The sequence below is a fragment of the Microcaecilia unicolor genome, chromosome 1 (genome assembly GCF_901765095.1).
Source record: "Microcaecilia unicolor chromosome 1, aMicUni1.1, whole genome shotgun sequence".
NCBI lineage: Eukaryota > Metazoa > Chordata > Amphibia > Gymnophiona > Siphonopidae > Microcaecilia > Microcaecilia unicolor.
The window spans coordinates 726140849-726166125 of NC_044031.1; the positions used below are offsets into that span (position 1 = coordinate 726140849).

The 25277-nt window shown below is 45.6% G+C and overlaps 1 long non-coding RNA gene and 1 pseudogene across 1 annotated transcript; one reads left to right on the forward strand and one right to left on the reverse strand.

The window, feature by feature from the left end:
- The window catches only part of LOC115459828, a 67616-nt pseudogene that overhangs the window by 23473 nt on the left and 18866 nt on the right, over nucleotides 1-25277 (reverse strand).
- LOC115459829 lies at nucleotides 3312-14386 on the forward strand. The gene is made up of 3 exons (XR_003940337.1): nucleotides 3312-3322; nucleotides 6880-6887; nucleotides 14318-14386. It is a non-coding gene; the product is annotated as an uncharacterized LOC115459829 (long non-coding RNA).

Consider the following 25277-nt stretch of genomic DNA (forward strand, 5'->3'; position numbering starts at 1 on the left):
AGGCCTCCTCCTCGGTGTTGGACATGAGCTCTCTCAGCTCAGCCCGCAACCGGGCCCGTCTCGACTGCGAGGAACCACGTCCTCGATGATGGCGTTGAGCGGTGGACTCCCGCGCCGGCGGGGACAAAGCTCCCTCCAGCGTCGTCGACGGGGACTCCACCTGAGTGGCGGTCGACACCGGTGCCGCAAGCGGCTTCGGCATCGGAGGCCTCAGCATCGGGCCAGAGCCCACCGGCGCCTCCATCAACTGCACCGGGGGGCGCAACCCCCCCCCCTGTGCCGGTAGAGCCTGGCACATCAGCCCTTCCAGGATCCTGGGAAGGATGGCTCGGAGGCACTCGTCGAGGTCCGCTATCGAGAAAGGCAGGGGGGCCGGTGTGGGTGCCGGTGCTGGAAGCTGCTCGGTCCAGGAGACGGTACCGAGATACCCGCGGACCGGCGCAGCGACACCTCTTCGACCGGGGAGGAACGCTCCTCCCGGAACTGCCGCTTCCTGGGCGTCGAGTCGTCCCTCGATGTCCTGGAGCTGCCAGTCCCGGGCGTCGTGGGCGACCGATGACGGTGCTTCTTGGCTTTCTTTCGATGCCCGTGATCGGCGCTCCGCAGACGGGACGAGGAGGAGGTGGAACCCCCACGGCCTCGAGGTATCGGATCCGACAGGGTTCGGTCCCAATGGCCCTGAGCAGCGGGAGTGGCCGGGGCAGACTTCCCACGCGGCCGTCACCGGTGGGCCAAAGGTACCTGTGCTCCTGGGGTCGATGCCATAGTCGGCGCCGACGCCGTCGACATCGGTACCGGCACCGAACACCCGGCCGTCGACACCGATGCCGTCGAGGTAGACGTCGAAGGGCCGGCACAAGTTCCAAAAAGACGGTCCCGCAGAACTTGCCTCACCACCTGCGTCCGCTTCCTTAAGCCGAGACACAAGGTGCACATCTTGGAATTATGCTCCGGGCCGAGGCACTGGAGACACCAAGCGTGAGTATCAGTCTGCGAGATCTGCCGGGTGCACCGACCACACTTCTTGAATCAGCTCGGGACCTTCGAGGACATCGACAGAAAAAATTGCGTCGGCGAAGTCAAAATCGTCGATGGTGGTGGTGAAAAGCACACCTGAAAAAGAAAGAAAGGCCTCGACGATGCGCCCCTCGCGACTAGGAACGACGAGGAAAACTGTTTTGCGTCTTTTTTTTTTTTTTTAAAGAAAAATAACGCGAACGCGTACACTAATAAAGAAAAAACGCGGGCTAGGCCGCAATCCGGTTTCCGGGACTAAGAGAGGGACGTGAACACGTCTCTCTCCAGCGCGGAAAGGAGAAAACTGAGTGGGAACGGTCGCACACAGGCGGGAAGACGGCCGCGCATGCGCGGTGGGCGTGCCCTGTGTGCGGGACGTCCCGCGAAGTTTTCTTCTGGTTGGAGGGGGCTGCCGTGGACGTCAACCCAGTAGTGAGAACAAGCAGCCTGCTTGTCCTCGGAGAAATAGTAATCCTCTGCCTTCATAAACATAAGGGCCACCAGTTTTAGCCTTAAGAAGATTCTTCTTAGCTGTCCATACCACAGCAACCATAATATGATCAGTCTAGGATACTGAGCCTCTCTGGATGCTGATGAGTAGGGATTTGATGCGCCTGGTCAATTTCACAAGCTCTGACCAAAGTTAAATCCAATAAATGGGGCACGGTGGTTTCCATAAAGAAACAGGATCATTGCCTTTGGAACCTTACTGAAGGCCGAAGACGCAAAGATTATTTTTCCTGTTCCTATTGCTGAAGTATTCAAGTTCTGCTTCCAAATGGGTAATAGGTTGGGTTTGTAACTTTGCCATGCTATCCTCCACATCCAAGACTTTCTGCTGTAACTGCACAATATCTGTGCGAAGCCCAAACTGTTTCCTCCCAAGTGTCACTGGCTGTTTTTTCTGTGTCCTTCAGCTCCCGCAACAGTTGCACAGAGCACGTCACCTTCTTCCAGTGCCACTGCCATCTTGACTGCAAGAGTGGATCTTGCTTCAGGTGTTTAGTAACGTTAACTGGCCACAAAACCAACTTTTTTTTCTCCGATTGACTGCTATACCAGAAAATACTCAGTGTTCCAACTTTGCTCTGGTAAATGAAATTTTGTGCATGCAGGGGAAAGCTATTTAGCCTGCCAGCTTTTAAGTCAGATCACTAGCACAAAAAACATTTAAAAATGTAAACATATTTTTGGGTTTAAGAGCTATCTGATTTAGAGAATGAAACACTGGTAAATTTAATAAAATTAGAATTAATGATATTGAGAGTTCACAAGATACCCGGACCATAAGATTTTTCATAATATATTAGGATCCAGGTGAATTAAAATATTGATTTATTCTCCCAATTTTTGGGGAGGAGAAAAATGACAGAATGCATATACTACCAAAGTTAGCCACTTTACATTCTTGCCAATTTTTCTCCAATAATATACAGGAAACAGCAGTTCATTCTCTGCACCTCTCACATTGTCCTACAATGATTAAGGACTCATCATAAATGTAAAGAGGCTAATTTTAAATGTCTACAAATGAGATATTGAAAAACAAGGCAATCACCCTCCCTCTTTATTGAAGTTCTATAAGGAAAAAGCAAAAAAAAAAAAAAAAAAAAATCAAATCGTATTTCCAGACACTTTCTATGTGATTTTCTTGATCTGTGCAAAAGCTATTTTTTTCAAATTAGTCAAGTAAAAATTGACTTTTCCAACATCATTAACCCTTGTAGTCACTATGGGGGTCTTTGTACTAAAGGTTAGCTTGAGTTACCTGCAACAGGTCCCATTTTATTCTTATGGGCCCTGATGCAGATAAACTAATCTTTAGTAAAAGACCCCCTGTATCATTTTGCATTTTTTTCTATAAAACTTTTTAATTTTACTAATGCAACAATCTACCTGCTTTTGGTACTGTGCTAGCTGTGATGTTAATGCTTCCACTCTCATCTTTGTGGACATCATCTCCTCTCGTGTAGCGTTTGCATAGTCACTGTTTTTTGCAGCTGCAATTTGAGCGTTCTCCAACTATGAAAAAATTTGAAAAAAAAAAAGCTTCATGTTTAACCGTATCAAGATGGTATTTTCCTATTCATTTCTGTATGTGGTAACAGTACTTCAGTAGATTTGTTCAAACAAATTAACCAAAAGGCATTTGACTAATGATGATTAGATTATATTCAAGAAAAACATTGTCAGTATTGGCAAAAAATAGGCCTAGGTGCACAAGCAGATGTAGAAGGTAAAATTATGTATAATCATACCTGATAATTTTCTTTCCATTAATCATAGCTGATCAATCCATAGACTGGTGGGTTGTGTCCATCTACCAGCAGGTGGAGATAGAGAGCAAACTTTTGCCTCCCTATATGTGGTCATGTGCTGCCGGAAACTCCTCAGTATGTCGATATCAAAGCTCCATCTGCAGGACTCAGCACTTAGAGAATTACACCCACAAAGGGACACTCTGCCCAGCTCACCACCGCCGAAACGGGGGAGGGGAATTAACCCAGCTCATCCCCACACAAGTGGGGGAGGGGAATTAACCCAGCTCATCCCCACACAAGTGGGGGAGGGGAATCCGTCCAGCTCATCCCCGTGGAGCGGGGGAGGGACACCACACCCGCCGATGCGGGGGGATCTGGCTTATCCTGCAACCGCAACCGCGGGAGGAGCTGACTGACCCTAGCACCGCCGAAGCAGGAGGGGTACAAAACTGCCCTACAACCGCACGAAGCGGGAGGGAGTGCCGGCAGAATTTATGTCTCAATCCAGCCCCGTAAAACGGAGGGGAGAGGAATGCAGCAGCTCACTGTAACACAAACTCGTCTCAACTCTTGAAGAATCCAAGTGAAAAAACTTGAACCCGAAGTCTTCCTGAAGTAACTGAAGACTAAACTTGAACCTGAAATGCAACCAGAATAGAAACCATACAGATATCTGGGCGGGGCTATGGATTGATCAGCTATGATTAATGGAAAGAAAATTATCAGGTATGATTATACATAATTTTACCTTCCATATCATCAAGCTGATCAATCCATAGACTGGTGGGATGTACCGAAGCAGTACTCACCCAGGGCGGGACACAGAAATCCCTGAACTCAACACTGAAGCTCCACACCGGGCCTCCGCCCGTGCCGCCACAGTCAAGCGGTAATGCTTGGAGAATGTATGGGCCGATGCCCAAGTTGCCGCCTTGCATATCTCTTCCAAGGAGACGGACCCGGCCTCTGCCATCGAGGCCGCCTGAGTTCTAGTGGAGTGAGCCTTCAGCTGGATAGGCGGCACCTTCCCCGCGGCCACCTAAGCCGCGGCAATGACTTCCTTGACCCATCTTGCCACTGGAGGCTTAGCAGCCTGCAGACCCTTACGAGGACCTGCCAACAGGACAAACAGATGATCCAATTTCCGGAAATCATTGGTCACTTCCAAGTATCTGATGATGACTCGTCTCACATCCAGATATTTAAGAGCAGAGTACTCCTCTGGGTAGTCCTCCCTACGAAAGGAAGGGAGACAGAGCTACTGATTCACATGGAAGCGAGAAACAATCTTGGGCAGGAAGGAAGGCACTGTGCGAATAGTCACTCCTGCCTCAGTGAACTGCAGAAAAGACTCTCGACATGAGAGTGCCTGCAGCTCGGAAACTCTTCTGGCTAAAGGATAGCCACCAAAAAGACTGCTTTCAACGTCAGGTCTTTCAGAGATGCCCTCAACAAGGGTTCAAAAGGCGGCTTCTGTAATGCTCTGAGCACCAGGTTAAAATTCCACGCAGGCACCATTGAGTGCAGAGGAGGGCGCAGGTGCTTAACTCCCTTGAGAAAACGCACCACATCTGGCTACGAAGCCAGGGAAGCACCCTTCAGGCGGTCCCTGAAGCAAGCCAGGGCCGCTACCTGGACTTAAAGGGAACTGAGCGACAGGCCTTTCTCCAGACCTTCTTGCAGGAATGCCAATACTGAAGAAATTGGAGCAGTGAATGAAGAAAATGAGCCTGCTTCGCCACGCTGCAAAGGTACGCCAAACCCTGGCGTAAGCAGTAAAAGTAGAGCGCTTCCTCGCTCTCAGCATAGTGGCGATGACCTTGTCTGAGAAGTCCTTCTTCCTCAGACGCTGCCGCTCAATAGCCAGGCCGTAAGCCCAAAGGGGGAGGGATCCTCCATCACCACGGGACCCTGATGTAACGGACCCTGCTCCACTGGCAGCCCCACCAGGATTATCCAGCCCGGATGCTTTGCCAATCGGTCTAGCACCCTGCCCAACATGGGCCAGGGCGGGAACACATAGAGAAGCTCTTGTGTTGGCCACTGTTAGAGGAGAGCATCGACTCCCAGAGATCGAGGGTCCCGTCCTCTGCTGAAAAAAACGCGGCACTTGGCAACTGGCCGATGACGCCAATAGATCTAGGCTCGGCTGGCCCCAGCGCTTCGTGATATCCAAGAACTCCTGAGCCGATAACTGCCACTCTCCGGGATCCAAGGTATGGCGACTGAGAAAGTCCGCCTTGACATTCATGACTCCGGCAATGTGGGCTGCTGACAGCTGCTCCAGGCTCGCTACCGCCCACTGGCATAGATTCACGGCTGCCTTGGCTAGAGGGGCGCTCTTGGTACCTCCCTGGCGGTTGACATAGACCACAGCCGTGGCATTGTCCAACAGGACCCGTACTGGCTTCAACGCCAGTACCGGGATGAACTCCAAAAAACGCCAACCGAATGGCTCTGAGTTCCAGGAGGTTGATAGACCACTTTGCCTCTGCAGGAGACCAGAGCCCCTGCGCTGTCCTTCCCAAGAAGAGGGCTCCCCAGCCCGACAAAGAGGCGTCCGTCGTGACGACAATCCACTCCGGGGTCACCAGAGGCATTCCTGCAGACAACTTGTCTGTCTGTGTCCACCAGCTCAGCGCCTTGCGCACTGCTGGGTCCAAGGGAAGGCGCACAGCATAATCCTCCGACATCGGAGTCCAACGCAGCAGCAGAGATTGTCGAAGTGGTCTCATATGAGCCCTGGCCCAGGGCACTACATCCATCGTGGCCGACATAGAGCCCAACAGCTGCACATAGTCCCAAGTCCGAATAGGAGAGGCTACTAGGAACTAGTCCACCTGAGCCTGAAGCTTGACAATCCAATTGTCTGGCAGGAACACTCTGCCCACTTGGGTGTCGAATCGAACTCCCAGATGCTCCAGGGACTGAGTCGGGCGCAGCTGGCTTTTCTCCCAGTTGATGATCCACCTCAGGGAGCTCGACAGAGCAACCACCCGGTTCACAGCTTTGCCGCACTCTGCCTAAGAGGGGCTTGGATCAACCAGTCGTCCAGATAAGAATGGACTTGAACTCCTTCCTTCCACAGGAAGGCCGCGATGACCACCATTACTTTGGAGAAGGTCCGCGGAGCAGTAGCCAACCCGAACGGGAGGGCTCTGAACTGGAAGTGTCGACCAGTACTGCAAAACGCAAAAAGCGTTGATGAGGAGGCCAGATGGGAATATGCAAGTACGCGTCCTTGAAGTCCAAGGATGCCAGGAACTCTCCTGCCTTCACTGCCGCTATAACAGAGCGGAGGGTCTCCATGCGAAAGTGCCGAACTTTCAAGGCCCAATGGACCCCTTGAGGTCGAGGATAGGCCGTACAGAACCTCCTTTCTTTGGAATCACAAAGAAAAAGGAGTAACGTCCCTTGCCAGGCTGATTCTCTGGCACTGGAACGACCGCCCCCAGGCGGAACAGATTGTCCAAGGTCTGCTGCACTACCACAGCTTTGACCGGAGACTTGCAGGGAGAGAGTACAAACCCGTCTTTTAAGGGTCGGCAGAACTCTAGCTTGTAGCCGTCTCTGATGACTTCCAGCACTCAAGCGTCTGAAGTTATTGTGGTCCACTCGCCCATAAACGAGGACAGCCGTCCTCCAATCTGCACTGAGGCGTGGACCAAGGCCCCGTCATTGGGTACGAGACCCTGGGGGAGGACCGGAGGGAGCACCTCCGGGACGGCGGTCTCTGCGAAAGGAATGCTGCTTGGGGGAGAAGTTCCTCTTGAAGGAAGAGAGGGCAGAGGAGCCCGACCTGCCCGGGCGGTACCGACGGGCTTCCTGAGCCCGTCCTCTGGAGGTACCAGGGCGAGTACTAGCCCGAGCCCTGACCTCTGGTAACTTCTTGCCCTTAGACGTGCCGAGATCGGTCACGATTTTGTCCAGCTCGACCCCAAAGAGCAGCTTGCCTTTAAAAGGCAATCTAGCCAGGCGGGATTTAGAGGCATGGTCAGCAGACCAATGTTTCAGCCCAAGCCACCGCCGCGCAGAGATTGTCTGAGCCATGCCTTTAGCTGAGGCTCTCAAGACATCATACAGCAAGTCTGCCAAATAGGCTAAGCCCGATTCCAGGGCCGGCCAAACAGCCCTCAAGGAATGATCCGAGGGGGAAGCCCGCTGCACCATAGTCAGGCACGCCCTGGCCGCATAGGAGCCGCAAACTGAGGCCTGCAAACTTAAAGCAGCCGCCTCAAAGGACGACCTTAAGGCCGCCTCCAATCCTCTGTCTTGGGCGTCCTTTAGGGCCGTGCCACCTTCCACTGGTAACGCCGTTTTCTTAGTCACCGCAGTGATTAAAGAATCCACGGTAGGCCACAGAAAGGCCTCACGTTCACCTTCAGGCAAAGGATAGCGGCGGGACATAGCCCTAGCCACTTTAAGGCTCGCTTCCGGGACATCCCATTGAGCCGAAATTAAGGAGTGCATGGCATCATGCATGTGGAAGGTTCTAGGTGGGCGCTTCGTCCCCAGCATAATGGCAGAGCCAACAGGGGCTGAGGGAGAGACGTCCTCCGGAGAGGAAATCTTCAAAATGCCCATGGCCTGCACTAACAGGTTGGGCAAAACCTCTGAGCTAAAGAGCCGCTGCAGAGGGGTCATCCGCTCCATCCGAGCGGGGATCCGTCTCCTCCAAGGAATCCGCAAAGGACCGTTGGGAGACCTCAGACACGCTGCCCTCATCTACATCGGAGGAGACAAAGTCCTCCAAGGCCTGGGAATCAATCCGAGGGCGTTTACCTCTGGGAACCTCAACCTCTTTACCAGACGAGGGAGCAGGGGCAGCGTTTTGCATGAGGAAAGCCTGATGCAGCAGCAAAACAAACACGGGGGAGAAACCCCCCAGACTGTGCACTTCCGCAGCCTGGGCAACAGCCCTAGACGCACCCTCAACCGGCGCTCGCAAGAGCGGGGGAGAGACATGCTGCGCATCCAAAATGGCGTCCGGCGCGACACTCCGCAAAGGAGCCGCGCGGGAAGAACGGCGCTTAACTTTAGCCGCTTTTGTGCCGTCGCCCAAATTAAGGGCGTTCATGGCAATAATGTCTCCAACCTCAAGGGCGGCCCACGAAGCAGTCCGAGCCGCGTGGCCGGCCAAGATGGCGGAGGCGAGGAGCGGGGGATTGGCATTTATGGCGGGAAAAACCGCCACGCCGGAGGAAGGACCGGGACATTCATCGGTCACGAAACTGTCACCCAACAAGGGCGAATCAGGCTGTAAGACCCCCGCATCCCCTCTAGAAGCGCTCAAGTGATCCGGGGAGCGACCCTTTGCGCCCTCGCCCTCCGACGCCATATGCCACGAGGAGAAGAATCGGGGAACCCCCTGCCCGCTATAAAAAGGTAAAAATTACCTGCTGTCCGCTCCGAGCTGTAACAAACTGGTGTCCCAGTGAGTAGCTGCAATGAACGTTTAAATAAACGTCGAAATAAACGCCTTTAAGGACGTTTAAAAATTTTTTTTTTTTTTTTAAACGGAGCCAGCGGGAGGGGGGAGAAAAGGAGGGACCTGGCACCACCAGGTTTGCACTTGCTCAAAAGAGCCCTCAACCCCAGGCACTCAACAAAACCTAAAAATTAGGCTTGGAGGCCTAGCCAGAGCTGCTGCTGTGTGTGACCACCACCTGCTGAGATAGAGAACATACTGAGGAGTTTCCGGCAGCACATGACCACATATAGGGAGGCAAAAGTTTGCTCTCTATCTCCACCTGCTGGTAGATGGACACAACCCACCAGTCTATGGATTGATCAGCTTGATGATATGGAAGATGTTGGTTATTACATCTAGTTACTGAAGGACTGCATCATCCTTATGAACATACATGTATGTTGTTGTGCTCGCCCTCTAACTCATCTCAGGCTAAAAACAATTATGGTGAAAGCCTTAATTTACTCAAGTGCCAGTTGCCTAAAACAAAGCAAAAGTGATTTCAGATTTAATGGATTAAAAAAAAAAAACCAAACCTTGCTCTCCGTTATTTTCTGTTCTTTGACAAAAAGAAAGGAAGCAGTGCTTCTGACTTGAATTAGGTGTTAAGGCAGTGGTTCCCAAGCCTGGTCCTGGAGGCACCCCAGCCAGTCAGGTTTTCAGGATATCCACAATGAATATTCATGAGAGATTTACATGCACTGCCTCCACTGCATGCAAATCTCTCTCGTGAATATCCTAGAAACCTGACTGGCTGGGGTGCCTACAGGACCAGGTTTGGAAACCACCGTGTTAAGGTACTGTGATGAAGGTAGAATAGCTGCAAAGGTCACTAGGGCAATATGATTACTGTGTTAAATCATCAAAGGCTCTTTCTGATGAAACAAACCCCTTAGAATCAAAGCAAAACAGAGAGGAAAGGTGCCAGGTAACCTTTTCTGAAAGAAGACAACATTTTTGGGGGTAAGTGAGCACTATTTTGCTCTGGTGACAAAGATTGGGATAGCGTAATTGTAGGCTATTGATAAAAGTTTGATTTTAAAAAGCAAAATGTATTAACTTGTCTAAATAATGTGAAACCTTTTAAACTTAAGTTTCAGCATCTTACAAAGTTACAGTCTACATCATTAACAGATAGCCTATGGAAGGCACAGTTGGTCTAGTTCAGTCTTTCCTACCCACCCTCCCCAACTCCCACAAACCCCTGGTACATCTTTTCATTTTAAGTCTTAATTTATAATCAGTTATTCTAATTAGGATAGGAGGGGATTTTGTCATTAGAATATTTTCATCTGAAAGTAATTGGCGTTAGTAATTTTATACTTGCTAAGCAAAACACTAAATAAATCACACAATATACTGCCGCTTTGGGGCTGCAACACTGTGGCAAAAGGCGGAGTATAAATGTACTGAAATAAATAAGTATATGTGATAGAACAATTTTTTTTAAGCCTGTAAAACTGCCTTATTTCCTGAAGTGTATTTCTTCTAGTGGCCAGCAGGTGGTGCATGTTTTATATTAAAGCTGTTATAAAAAAGTGAATGCTCCCCTCTTAAGTTTCACTCAGTCAGGAAGTGATCTACAGTACTGTGAGTAGTACACTTTTAAAATGTATTGTTCTCGGCCGACACAAAATTATTCAAAGTTGTTAAATCGCAAGAAGATTGTGAAAAATTGCAAGACGACCTTACGAGACTGGGCATCCAAATGGCAGATGTTTAATGTGAGCAAGTGCAAAGTGATGCATGTGGGAAAGAGCAACCTGAACCTGGGGCATAGCCAGACTTCGGCGGGAGGGGGGTCCAGATCCCGAGGTGAGGGGGCACATTTTAGCCCCCCCCCCCCCCGCCATTGCCGACGACACACGCCGCCGCCAGCCCCACCAACAACAACTTTGATCCCCCTTGCCGACGACCCTCTCGACCCCCCCCCCCCCGCCGTCACCTACCTTTGCTGGCGGGGGACCCCAACCCCCGCCAGTCGAAGTCTTCTTCCTTCGTTTGGCTTCAGAGTCTGACGTCAGATTCACAGAAACAGAACGAAGCCTTGCGATCTGCAGGGCTTCGTTCTGTTTCTGTGAGTCTGACGTCAGACTCAGAAGCCAAACGAAGGAAGAAGACTTTGGCTGGCAGGGGTTGGGGTCCCCCGCCCGCAAAGGTAGCAGACGGCGGGTTGGTGGCAGGAGGGGGGGTTGAGAGGGTCGTCGGCAGGGGGTCCAGGGCCAAATCTATGGAGGCACAGGCCCCCATGGCCCCATAGTAGCTACACCCCTGACCTGAACTATAGCTATGTGATGCAGGTTCCATATTAGGAGTCACCGACCAGGAAAAGGATCTAAGAGTTCTCATTGACGATACTTTTGAAATAGTTTGCTCAGTGTGCTGCGGCAGCAAAGAAACCAAAGAATGTTAGGTATTAGGAAAGGAACGGAAAATAAAAACGAGGATGGTATCGCTCCATGGTGCGATAACACCTTGAATACTGTGTGCAATATGGTCACCACATCTCAAAAGAGATATTGGAATTATGTACTTATGAAGGGCGATGAAAATGATAAAGGGAATGAGATGACTTCCCTATGAGGAAAGGCTGAAACAGCTAGGGCTCTTCAGCTTGGAGAAAAGACGGCTGAGGGGAGATAGGATAGAGGTATATAAAATACTGAGTGGAGTGGAATGGGTGGAATGTGAACAGCTTGTTTACTTTTTCCAAAACTACTAGGACTAGGGGACACGCAATGAAGCTACAAAGTAGTAAATTTAAAACAAATCAGAGAAAATATTTCTTCACTCAACGTTTAATTAAACTCGAACTCGTTGCCAGAAAATGTGGTAAAAGCAGTTAACTTATCAGGGTTTAAAAAAGGTTTGGATAGCTTCCTAAAAGAAAAGTTCATAATTCATTAAAATGGACTTCAGAAAATCCACTGCTTATTTCTGGGATAAGCAGTATTGTACTGTTTTGGGATATTGCCAGGTATTTGTGACCTGGATTGGCCACTGTTGGAAACAGGATACTGGGCTTGATGGTCTGTCCCAGTATGGCAACACTTATGTACTAGGGGACACTCAATGAAGTTACATGGAAATACGTTTTATGACAAAGAGGAGGAGGAAGCGTGGCAAGATGGCGGCCGGACATGGCAGCTACTGAGCATTCTTGCTTAGCCAGAGATATTTGTTTTTCTTTGTTCCAATATGCCTCACACCAAAAGGAAGGGGGTGGTAAAAACTGTGCCACAGTCTACACTCCAGAGGGCCTTTGAACGAGGTGCTGCAAGATCCCAACTAAGTGTGCCGGTAAGGAGCCCCGCTTTGCAGTCTGAGGAAGGAGACTCCGCCTCTTTGGGGCAAGACATTTCTTTGTCTCCCCTGGTTGCTTTTCCACATCCTTGTCCAGCGACATCAAGGGTAGAGGCTGCGACAGAACCTGCAGCAGATGTTGATGGCAGCGAACCTCTCCCTCTGGAAATTGCTACTGAGCTGAAGAGCTTCAGAGCAGCTGAAGATAACACTGCTCCCAAAGAGGTAACGCTGCAGAATCTTTGGACGGCTATCCATAAATTGGATGTTACATTGAGAAAGACTGCGGTAGATACTGCTACACTTGTGAGTAAAGTTGATACTCTGTCTCAAAGAGTGGATAAAGTGAGGCAGGAAAGTTTTGATCAAGTACAACAAACATAAATTGAAGTGAAAAATCTTAAAGCTACCGTTGCTACTGTAATTACAGATCAAGTTTATCCATAGAAAGATTCAACAACTTCAGAATTTTAATAGAAGATTAAATTTGAGTGCGCTGAACTTTACAAAAGTAATGGGTGTGACCCCTGTGGATATGTTTAAAAAGTTTCTTCATGAAGTGTTGCAGTTTCCTTCTGAATCTATTCCTCCCTTGAAGTGTATTACTTGTCTGCTTTGATAAAAAATGCTAGAGGTTCAACCCTTAGAAGATGAACTAAAAGCTGGAATGTTGGTTCAGCTAATTGATGAAGGTATCAACCTGAATAATGTCTGATATTTTGGAAGTCTCTTTTTCAGAAGTGAATGAATTTGCTACCCTGATTGCTAACTTTGTTTTCGAACAGGATTTAAACTTAGTAATAAGACTACTTTAGAAATGCTGGTTCTATATTTATTGGACGAGTATAGATTGGGATTGGTAGTATGGAATGTTGCTACTGTTTGGGTTTCTGCCAGGCACTTGTGACCTGGATTGGTCACTGCTGGTAGGATACTGGGCTAGATGGACCACTGGTCTGACACAGTATGGCTACTCTTATGTTCTTATCCTGATGTCATGAAATCTATGCAGGAGCGGAGGAAACTTCTTGGGAATTATAGCTACGTCTTGCAAGGTTCCACGTTAGGAGTTACGGATCAAGAAAGGGATCTGGGTGTCGTCGTCGATGATACGCTGAAACCTTCTGCTCAGTGTGCTGCTGCGGCTAGGAAAGCGAATAGAATGTTGGGTGTTATTAGGAAGGGTATGGAGTCCAGGTGTGCGGATGTTATAATGCCGTTGTATCGCTCCATGGTGCGACCGCACCTGGAGTATTGTGTTCAGAACTGGTCTCCGTATCTCAAAAAAGATATAGTAGAATTGGAAAAGGTACAGCGAAGGGCGACGAAAATGATAGTGGGGATGGGACGACTTTCCTATGAAGAGAGGCTGAGAAGGCTAGGGCTTTTCAGCTTGGAGAAGAGACGGCTGAGGGGAGATATGATAGAAGTGTATAAAATAATGAGTGGAATGGATCGGGTGGATGTGAAGCGACTGTTCACGCTATCCAAAAATACTAGGACTAGAGGGCATGAGTTGAAGCTACAGTGTGGTAAATTTAAAACGAATCAGAGAAAATTTTTCTTCACCCAACGTGTAATTAGACTCTGGAATTCGTTGCCGGAGAACGTGGTACGGGCGGTTAGCTTGACGGAGTTTAAAAAGGGGTTAGATAGATTCCTAAAGGACAAGTCCATAGACCGCTATTAAATGGACTTGGAAAAATTCCGCATTTTTAGGTATAACTTGTCTGGAATGTTTTTACGTTTGGGGAGCGTGCCAGGTGCCCTTGACCTGGATTGGCCACTGTCGGTGACAGGATGCTGGGCTAGATGGACCTTTGGTCTTTCCCAGTATGGCACTACTTATGTACTTATGAGGGAAGAAACAAAGTCTAGGGGCCTCTTTTCTGTTAGCGCACTGTTTGTGTAGTGAAATACCTAGGTTTAACATATGGATTCTTTTTGCCAGAACATTTGAGATCCTTTCTGAACCTGAAGACGTCATCCAGCAATAGAACATCATGATTAGCTAGTGGACTAAGGAAGACTGGGTTCCTTTTCTTTTTATTTTAAAATGTTTCCTCTATAGTAAGTTTGTCTGTATTGCTGAAGCAAGGTGTTTTGACTTGTGATTTGTTATTGAAAATTATTGAGGAAGAAATATTTTTTTTGCTCAACGAATAGTTAAGCTCTGAAACTCATTGCCAAAGGATGTGGTTACAGCAGTCAGCATGTCTGGGTTTAAAAAAGGTTTGGACAGTTTCCTGGAGTGTCTCCTACCAAGATAGACATGAAGGAAGCCACTGTTGTCCCTGGGATTGGTAGCATGGAATCTTGTTACTATTTGGGATTCTGCCAGGTACTTGTGACCTGGATTGGCCACTGTTAGAAGCAGAATATTGGGTTAGATGGACCACTGATCTGACCCAGTATGGCTATTCTTATGTGCTTAAAGCTAGTGCATAGGAAAATTACAGACTAAAAACCAAACATTCTATTTATCTGTAGACCAGGCAATGGCAGTGCATGCTTCTTCACATCAACACCCTACTCTTGAAGGACCATCAGAGGTGAAATTATTCAATTCCCAGGCTCATTCATTTGCAGATTGCCAGTTAAGATAACAAATTAGTGCCAATTACAAAATTGTTTTATAGTAATGAGCACCAATCAACTGGAACCTATTCATTTCTCAGAGCCCATAGGACAATTTTCAGGTGGTAAAGGCCAAATCTGAACTAGTGGCCTAGAAGTGATTGTGAATAATGTAAGGATATACAGTGGTGGAAATAAGTATTTGATCCCTTGCTGATTTTGTAAGTTTGCCCACTGACAAAGACATGAGCAGCCCATAATTGAAGGGTAGGTTATTGGTAATGAGAGATAGCACATCACAAATTAAATCCGGAAAATCACATTGTGGAAAGTATATGAATTTATTTGCATTCTGCAGAGGGAAATAAGTATTTAATCCCTCTGGCAAACAAGACCTAATACTTGGTGGCAAAACTCTTGTTGGCAAGCACAGCGGTCAGACGTCTTCTGTAGTTGATGATGAGGTTTGCACACATGTCAGGAGGAATTTTGGTCCACTCCTCTTTGCAGATCATCTCTAAATCATTAAGAGTTCTGGGCTGTCGCTTGGCAACTCGCAGCTTCAGCTCCTTCCATAAGTTTTCAATGGGATTAAGGTCTGGTGACTGGCTAGGCCACTCCATGACCCTAATGTGCTTCTTCCTGAGCCACTCCTTTGTTGCCTTGGCTGTATGTTTTGGGTCATTGTCGTGCTGGAAGACCCAGCCACGACCCATTTTTAAGGCCCTGGCGGAGGGAAGGAGGTTGTCACTCAGAATTGTACGGTACATGGCCCCATCCATTCTCCCATTGATGCGGTGAAGTAGTCCTGTGCCCTTAGCAGAGAAACACCCCCAAAACATAACATTTCCACCTCCATGCTTGACAGTGGGGACGGTGTTCTTTGGGTCATAGGCAGCATTTCTCTTCCTCCAAACACGGCGAGTTGAGTTCATGCCAAAGAGCTCAATTTTTGTCTCATCTGACCACAGCACCTTCTCCCAATCACTCTCGGCATCATCCAGGTGTTCACTGGCAAACTTCAGACGGGCCGTCACATGTGCCTTCCGGAGCAGGGGGACCTTGCGGGCACTGCAGGATTGCAATCCGTTATGTCGTAATGTGTTACCAATGGTTTTCGTGGTGACAGTGGTCCCAGCTGCCTTGAGATCATTGACAAGTTCCCCCCTTGTAGTTGTAGGCTGATTTCTAACCTTCCTCATGATCAAGGATACCCCACGAGGTGAGATTTTGCGTGGAGCCCCAGATCTTTGTCGATTGACAGTCATTTTGTACTTCTTCCATTTTCTTACTATGGCACCAACAGTTGTCTCCTTCTCGCCCAGCGTCTTACTGATGGTTTTGTAGCCCATTCCAGCCTTGTGCAGGTGTATGATCTTGTCCCTGACATCCTTAGACAGCTCCTTGCTCTTGGCCATTTTGTAGAGGTTAGAGTCTGACTGATTCACTGAGTCTGTGGACAGGTGTCTTTCATACAGGTGACCATTGCCGACAGCTGTCTGTCATGCAGGTAACGAGTTGATTTGGAGCATCTACCTGGTCTGTAGGGGCCAGATCTCTTACTGGTTGGTGGGGGATCAAATACTTATTTCCCTCTGCAGAATGCAAATAAATTCATATACTTTCCACAATGTGATTTTCCGGATTTAATTTGTGATGTGCTATCTCTCACTGTTACCAATAACCTACCCTTCAATTATGGGCTGCTCATGTCTTTGTCAGTGGGCAAACTTACAAAATCAGCAAGGGATCAAATACTTATTTCCACCACTGTACAGCAAGAGTAGTCTAGTCTCTCACTCTTCCAAGATATTTCAATTTGTAGCTTCTGATGCTTTCATCTTATCTGCATAGCCTGGGAGACACTGTGGGGTGGGTGGAGTTCTCATGACTGTAATATATTACTGCACATTTATAATACACCTAAACGATACACTGAACTATAAAACAAACACAAATCAAGCCCCTCACTTTTTTCCTTCCCCCACCCAGGTCGTTCAAATATTTCTGTCCTTGCTATCATCACTTAACTCCTCGAGGTGTATAACACAAAATACATTTTTCCTGAAATAAAGGTAAGGCAACACCAACTTCTCTAAGCTGTCTCTGTACCTGTTTCTGCTTTCACACTTGCCTCCTTTCTATCTGATATAGATAGAGAGAAGTACATAGAAATATGATTACACATACATTTTAAATTAGAATAATCTTCCCCATAGTCACCTTGGTAGAAAATGTTCGTTCCAGTTCTTCCTTATAGTCTTGGATTTGTTCTTCATGTTCGCTTCTTAGCTCTCGAAGTGCTTCTGCAAGCTTACACTCAAATTCCGCCTGGCGTCCAGAATCAATTTCTGTTATCCTAGTCTCATGACGTCTTTTTGTTTCCCTCATTTCCTAGGGAGGGAAAAATAAAATCAAATTACTTATTTTCCCAGCTGTTATTTCACAAGTATTCAACAAAATGATGTGCATAAATAAGGAAAAATTATGTTCTTACCTGATAACTTTCATTCCTTTTTATTTATTTATAGATTTCAAAAAAATATACATTCACATAAAATAAAATGTAGGAAAATTAGGTAATACAATCATAAGAAAAATAAACTTTTTCATCCTTTACATATTCAAGGATTATTAGAAAATAACATAGTTACTTAGTCCACAATAGAATGATCAAGATACCAAGTAAATAAGCTTAAAGGAAATTAAGAGAAAAACTCTAAATAAACTATAATGAGAGGATGAGGCCCTGGTCCCAACCAGCGGTTTTAGCTCCCTTCTGGTGCTCTCGAGGTTAGGTCGCCACCACTTTCTTTAGCAAATACCAGACCTGAGCAATGGGTTATATCCATTCACCAGCAGAAGGAGACAGAGAAAATAGTTCTAAGTACTTTGCCCCTTAAGGGTATCGTGCAGTCTGGAATGCTCAGTATTTCGAATAGCCAAGCAATAGTGCTCTAACTGCTACACTCACAAAACAGGTAATAAGCCAACCGGAAAGTCAACAGCTCCCAGGTGGCAAATCTACCGGGCTCCAGTGTGATTAAGGGCCATGCATAGCACCCAGCAAAAAAGGAGAAAGGTAAAAAGGCAGCATCTTCCAAGCAAGCAACCAAAAACAAACAGCAGAAGGGACCCAGAGGACCGACCAACCTGCCGAAGGAAAAGGCCAGGATCCGAACCCCAGCAGGCGGACCCAAGAGACCGTGCCAAGGTAAGGCTAGAGGACACAGGAAAACACCCGGACAAGGCCGAACGGATTCCCAGGCAGCCACCTCAGAGTCCCCTCCAGTACAAGAGACCTAAGCAGCAGGGAGTGAGGAACACACACCTCCTTCGCCCCAAGGCTAGATGCAGGCACTCCTCCGAGCCATGCCACAACAAAAGCCTGTGGTAAGCTCCCCAAATCAGCAGCTACTACATGCGAAAGGCAAACAGCTGGGCAGAAGCTGCGATCAAAAGGATAGGGAAAGACACCAGACCACCTAGACAGGCTGGTCAGCCACTGGAAAGACACACCCAACTGACCATGTGGATCCTGAGCTGCGCAGAGGAGAGCAGCAGACCGAATACTGCACGAGGACTGGAGCCAGCACCCTAGAAGAGCCAGACCACAGTTAAGGGACAAGTCTGCTCGAGAAAAGCAAAGGGTACTACAAAAGTATAGAAGTAACAGGAAAGACTTGCACTGAAAACAATAGAATTATACTTGCTGTTAGCTAGTCACCAGACAATCCTGCACCCCAAGTGTAGGAACGGACACCATCCAGGGCCGAAGTGAATTGGTGGAGGAAGGAGTTGGCAGCACCGGCTGTCACCCCAGCTGAGGGACGAGGGAACCAGGACCACTGGATATCATCTATAGCCAACAGCGGCAGAAGGCGCTCAGTCATAAAACCTGCTCAACTGCCACCTGGACAAGGCAGGGCAGGAGCTACCAGCAAAGCACCAAAGAAAAGCTGCAAAATCCATCCACCATCTGCTAGGAGACAGAGAATACTGAGCATTCCAGGCTGCATAATATCCTTAAGGAACAAAGTACTTAGAACTATTTTCTCTGTCTCCTTCCACTGGTGGATGGACATAACCCATTGGTCTGGACTGGTCTGGTATTGATGACAAGGAAGTAGGATTCACTATGTCATTGTAAAACCCCGATTCACTTTTCATAACCAAATCATACAGGGGAGTTTTGAATATGCATTAATATCAAGAACAGGTGAGTTGATATTAAATTGTTGGTAAATACAGGTTAACTCTTGTCAAGGGAGCACTTCTGGGACCAGAGAGATGTATCAATGAACTTATGATTAGGACACTAAAAAGAGAAACTTAATTCAGGAACATAAAGACTTTTAAAGCTAAAATGATCACTTTGAAACTAACATGAAAGAAAATTTAGAGTTGAAGTCATCAGTCATAAAATTGTACAAGTGCAAAATGTGATAGCTGAATTAAACAAAAGCATTTACTGATGATTTCAAAAATAAAGAAAAATAAAACAAGGATAAGCAAAAAAGTTTAGAAGCTGGAAAAATGCTATGTTAAGACATACAAATGGGTGGGGGGGGGGGGGAGAAAAAAAGATCCAAGCATACCTCTTCATGAACACACTTTTGGAATTCCATTTGTTCTCGAAATGTTTGTGCTTTGTTTTCCAAATCCACTCTGCACAGCATTTCATCATGAAGCTGCTTTGTAGCATCATTCAGTGAAGATTCTAGCTAAGAAAAAAAATTATTATAAACTGCAAAGCATTACATTTCAAATGAATGAATAAGTAACCATTGTGGGCACACCTAATGGCTCCGCAACAGTGTTGAACACTGATCCAAAGTTTTCTGCATAGCCATTCACAAAACCAGCTTATGCTTATTACTAAGCTTGGGATGCTGCAAAGATATCATTCACATCTGATAAGGCAAATGAATCTGTCACACAGCAGCATCTACTAGCTGTTTGGTGGGCATACGTAGCACATTCCATGCCTCAACTAGAAGCCATCACTGCAATAACTAAGCTAAACAGAAAAGGTTTAAAAAGTATATTTTTTGGGGGGAGGACCTTGGACAGGTGTGAACTGAGGCTCAAAGCACCACAATCTCAATTCCAAGCGAGCCAGAAAGCTAAAATCAAGAAGGAAGCTATAGCCAAAATAATTATCCTGCCCCAACCCCACAATATTCAGCCGGTGGCAGGCAGCGCTTTTGCTATCCGCCACCGGCATTAAACCCAGATATTCAATGCCAGGCCATTTCCAGCCACCGACACTGAATATTCAATTTCATTTTTTACTGCAGCAACTTAACCAGTTAAGCCAATATTCAGCGCTAACCAGTTAACTGCTTAGAAGTTAAAGATAAACCTGCTATTTATGCAGCATATTTTAACCGCGAAACGTAACTGATTTGGTGCTGAATATCTGCAATATAGCCAGCGTTAAAATGCTTTTTAACCAGCCAGGAGCCTTTTCTAGAAAGTTAAATAGTTTTGAATTTCAGGCCCCATATGCACAAAATATTTATTTATACAGGCATTTGATGGATAAGACTGATAGTGGAAGTGGCACGAAGTGCATCGCTACTGGAGGAGCAACAAAGGAAGTAGCACCTAGAGCCCAAACTCTACCTTTTAATTAAAGAAACTGTCTACATCTAAGCTGAGTAGCCCTAGATACATCAGGAAATATTTGGAGTTTCCCCACCACAAAACAAACAGTCCTCCTTTTAAAAGTATTTTTTCAAATAAATCAAAACTTTCTCCAGTTCTGAAGTAAAAGACACCAGTAAGGTAGAGAGCTCAGAGAAGTCATCCTGCATTGTTTCTAGAAAAGCTGTCAAGTATGATATCTCATTTCCCTGTACAGTCAACACCGCTGGTGCCCCCTCAACCTGGTTTGCTTTCAGAATGTTCTTAGGCAAACAATATTTTGTAATAGCAATAGTATCTGCCTTAGCCAAAACTAAAAGTTCTTTAAAATACTTTCTCAGTAATACCTCAGCAGACAGAAAAAACACACAGGAAAATTAAGGAATCTCGAATTAGGAGATCTAAGTTGATTTCTAACATCTCTGTCTGTGCAATAAACACTACCTTGGATCTCTGATGTTCCAACCTGCTGCAAAGAAGCAGCTTGAAATTCAAGCTTTTTAATAGAACTATCCTTTCCTATTTATTGGAATTCTGTTTCATTTTGTTCATATATAGTTTATAAACTACCTTGATTTGCTCCCCTAGAAAGGCAGTACAGTAAATACAATAAACCATAAACTTTCTATTCATACATTTCTGAACTAAGTGTGTGAAGTTAAAAAAAACTATATATAAAATTCTTCCTTTCCTTGTAGATTAAGAAGAAACTTTACTACTGAAAAAAAAAAACTTAACCTAAAATCACTGTAGGCCTTTTCATGCATGAAAGTTGTATGATAAAGCAAAATTAATTCTTGTTAATACCATTTTGACAGAGCCATTAGACAAATTGTTCCATGGTGCAACCTCACCTGGAGTACTGCATTCAATTCTGGTTGCCATGTCTCAAAAAAAAAAAAAAAAAAAAAAAAAAAAGATTTAACAGAATTAAATAAGAATGACCAAAATGATAAAGGGGATGAAACTCCTCTCATATGAGGAAAGGCTAAAAAGGTTAGGGCTCTTCAGCTTGGAAAAGAGACAGCTGAGGGGGGATATGATCAAGATCTACAACATCCTCAGTGGTATATAACAGGTAAACAAGAAATCGATTGTTCACTCTTTCAAAAAGTACGAAGACTAGGGGACACTAAGGGCCCCTTTTACCAAGCTGTGGCCAAAGGGGGTCTGCACTGGTGTCGGATCATGTTTCTGATGTGCACCGAGGCCCCCTTTTTCTGCAGCGGGTAAAAGGTAGGTCTTGCTTTTCTGAAGGAAATGGCCGTGCAGCAAGCACTTGCCACGTGGCTATTTCGGGGGGGGGGGGGGGGGGGGCCTTACTGCCACCCATTGAGGTGGCGGTAAGGGCTCCCATGCTAACCCGTCAGTAACTGGATATGACGGCACACTGGGGGTAGGAAGAACTGCCGGGCTGCTGCAGTAGCCGGACGGTACTTCCTTTTCAGCAAGCAGTAAGCCCACGTTGGGCTTACCACCGGTTTGTAAAAGGGGCCCTTAATGAAGTTACACGAAAATACTTTTAAAACAAACAGGAGGAAATATTTTTTCACTCAACGAATAGTTAAGCTTTGGAGTTTGTTGCCAGATGATGTGGTTACAGTGGTTAGCTTATCTGGGTTTAAAAAAAGTTTGGACAATTTCCTGGAGGAAAAGGTCACAGTCTGCTATGAGACAGACTGGCGGAAGCCACTGCTTGCCCTGGGATCGGTAGTATGGAATGTTGCTACTATTTGGGATTCAGGTACTTGTGACTTGGGATACTGGGCTAGATGGTCTGACCCAGTATGGCTACTTTTATGTTCTTATGAGCATGCTGTACCATGCTAAATTATTTCACAAAAGGGACACTGATATGCATAGTACTCTACAGGAAGGTTTACTGGACGTGCTTTAAATTTTTTTTATTGTGTAACCCTGCAAAATAGCTTTTGAGGAAGAGTTTTATTCATTGAACAGATCCTAATTATGTTCCTGAAAGGTATAGCCTGGATTTGCAAACACCACCACTAAGAATTAGAGATGCTGCATAAACATTCTAAGACAGAAAAAAGGGAGAAATTCCTAACAACCTGATCCAAACATTTTGTGTTTGACAGGTGCTTAAGTACGAAACATTGACCGAAGATGAATAGAAGATTTTTTCCAAAACCCAGTTCTGCCACATTTCCTCCCCAATTTTATCTAACAGCAAATGACCAATAAGTTCCTTATTCCTTTTCTCATAAAATCGCCTTCACCATCTGTTCATGCAGCATAAACAGAGTATGGCCAGACACATCAATAACTAACTTGCATCCACTTACAAAGTGCTTTAAACAAGATCTAGAAAACAGGCCACTTAAATAGTCCGGGAGTTATTCAGACAAGGCAACCGGTATATATATATATATATATATTTTTTTTTTTTAAACACTAAGCGGATAGCTCCTAACTTTATCCAGATTCTGTCTCGGTCAAGCCTAGAACTAACCTGACAGTGCTGAGACAGTCCGGGCAAATATTCAGTGGTCTTAGCTGATTAAGTGCTGCTGAATATCTGGGCAGGATCCAGCCAGGGTGCGTTAACCAGGTAGGAGCTGCTCCTATTTGGTTAACCCATTGAATATTGACCCCAGTGATTGCCATGGTTACTTTTGAAATCATTTGGACTCTGAGGATTCAGGCGGCTTCTTACACAGGCTATCTGACACTTTGCCTCTTGAAATTGACACTCCAAATCTCTTTTATCACACAGACTTGTAGCCAGGTCAGCTTCTTTGGTATGTAGCTGAGCTTCCAGATCTCTTACACGACCAACTGCCAGGTTTAAGTCCGTTTCTTTTTTACAATTTCTGCAGAAGATGAAAAAAAGTAGAACATGAAAGCATACTTCAAGAGTTAACTTCACATTAAACCGCAGGAAAAAAGAGTTATGTTAACTAAAAGGATGTTTAAAAACTGTGCCTGCTAATATTCCTACTATTTCATTAAATAAACTTATCATCAGTAATCAAAAGATTAAACTCAGTTTGTGAAAACTTTTGTATACTAGTTAAAGCAAATAAAAGTATAACAAATTCACTTTACCATACTTGGATTTAAACAGCAGCCATATTTAATGTTAAAAACTTTTAAAACATCACCCACAGAGCAAGCTAGAGCTTCAGGGACACTGGCAACTCACTGATCAACTTGCTTTGTCTTGAAGCTCTAGCCACTTCTGTGGGTTTTAACCCTAAGTCTTTGTTCTATTATGTATTTCATATTTAACTAAAAAATAAACACTTATTACAGCACCCATTTTTAAAGCCTCCTTCCCTTGAGTCCGTGCTTCAGTCATTTATGCTATATTCAACCAAAGTAGTACCAGTTTACTTAGATTCATTATGGTGGTAACAGATAAGAATGAAGCTCTTTCCGAAAAGAAAAGCTGCTTACCTGTAGATAAAACAGGATTAATGAAGAACACAAGTGGATGACAACAAACAGAACTAGGACAGAACAATAGTCCCAAAGCTCATGGCTAGCGTAAAGTTCTGAGCACGCACAGTAGGTGCAGCAGTCTCAATCCTTCAACTGGTTCCATAACTCAAGGAGTATTGCAACTTCCAGAGATGTGGGAGAGACCAGGTGCCCAATTACTCCTGCTGTCTTGCTTACCACATTTTTTCCATACTTAATATCCTGCTTGTCAACTGAAGCTATCATCAGGCACACAAATGGGTGAACTCCAAAGCTCTGGGCTGCTGCTATCAGGGACTGTTTCCCCAAATGGGTTAGTTTTGTACATTCATACAAATCAAACCAAATTAAGTCTAGATCTTCACCTGTTGTTAATAAGGAGGAAAGAGATCTCAGTGGCTGTATATCATCCAAATGTCAGAGATAAAACAGACATTACACTGAATTATTGGTCAACACCCCCACCACCACCAAAATCTATATATTTTTCAAATTATTCATTTCTTATTATTGCAACATTTTTAGAAACCAGTTACAGCAGATGCAGCATTTAACAATAACAGGAAACTTCTTAGTTGGCGGTCATGATCTAGACTTGCATTTGGTTTCATTTGTATGAATTAACTAGTGGAGTAAATCTTTGTTCCATCATAGTCTTGAGTTTAGTTTTGTACATACATGACAGTATTGAACCTCATTCCTAAGCCAGTGTATGTGGAGTATGATCTCAATTTCACCAAGAATGCTCATTGTAGTACTTGCATTATGCCAGAGTTTCCTTCAAGTTCACAGCATGGGATATGCTTAGGCAACCTGTCAAGGGATGCCTTGACATTGCTTTTTGATCAAGCCAGTGGCACAATGGGAAATAGTTCTGCATTTATCTGCTTCCATTTGTTGGTTTCTGACTGCATTTCGTGATACTTGAGGATCTTCTCCCTCGCCACGCAATTCACAGTGACATCTCTTAGCTGATGCGGAGGAGACTTCATCTTAAGGTTGATAGCGAGTTAAATGTCAGTTTGCAACATTGTTGGATTGTTGGGTTTAATCAGGTACTGACAATGAATGTGACTATGCTGCAACCAAATCACTCTTCTAAGATTGTATCAAACATAACTGCCTATGTGGTTAGCATTGTGGCAAACTTACCACCTTTTCCAAGAGATGGTCACAATATGTTTGTTTACATTGCCTGATATTTCAATTGTCCCTAGTATTTATTTGATTCAGTTTGTACTGTGTAAGTTTTGCTTTATTTTATTTTTAAAATACTACTCAATTGCCTCCCCTTGTTCCTTCTCACCCAGTACTTCCCTCGCCCTTAATTGTCTTGTCTGTATTATTTTTAGATTGTAAGCTCTATTGAGCAGGGACTGTCTCTCTATGCCAGATGTTCAGTGCTGGGTGTGTCTGATAGCGCTATACAAATAATAATAATAAATAAATATGCCATAACTTATACAGTACAAACTGAATCAAATAAATACTAGGGACAATTGAAATATCAAGCAATGTAAACAAACATATTGTGACCATCTCTTGGAAAAGATGAT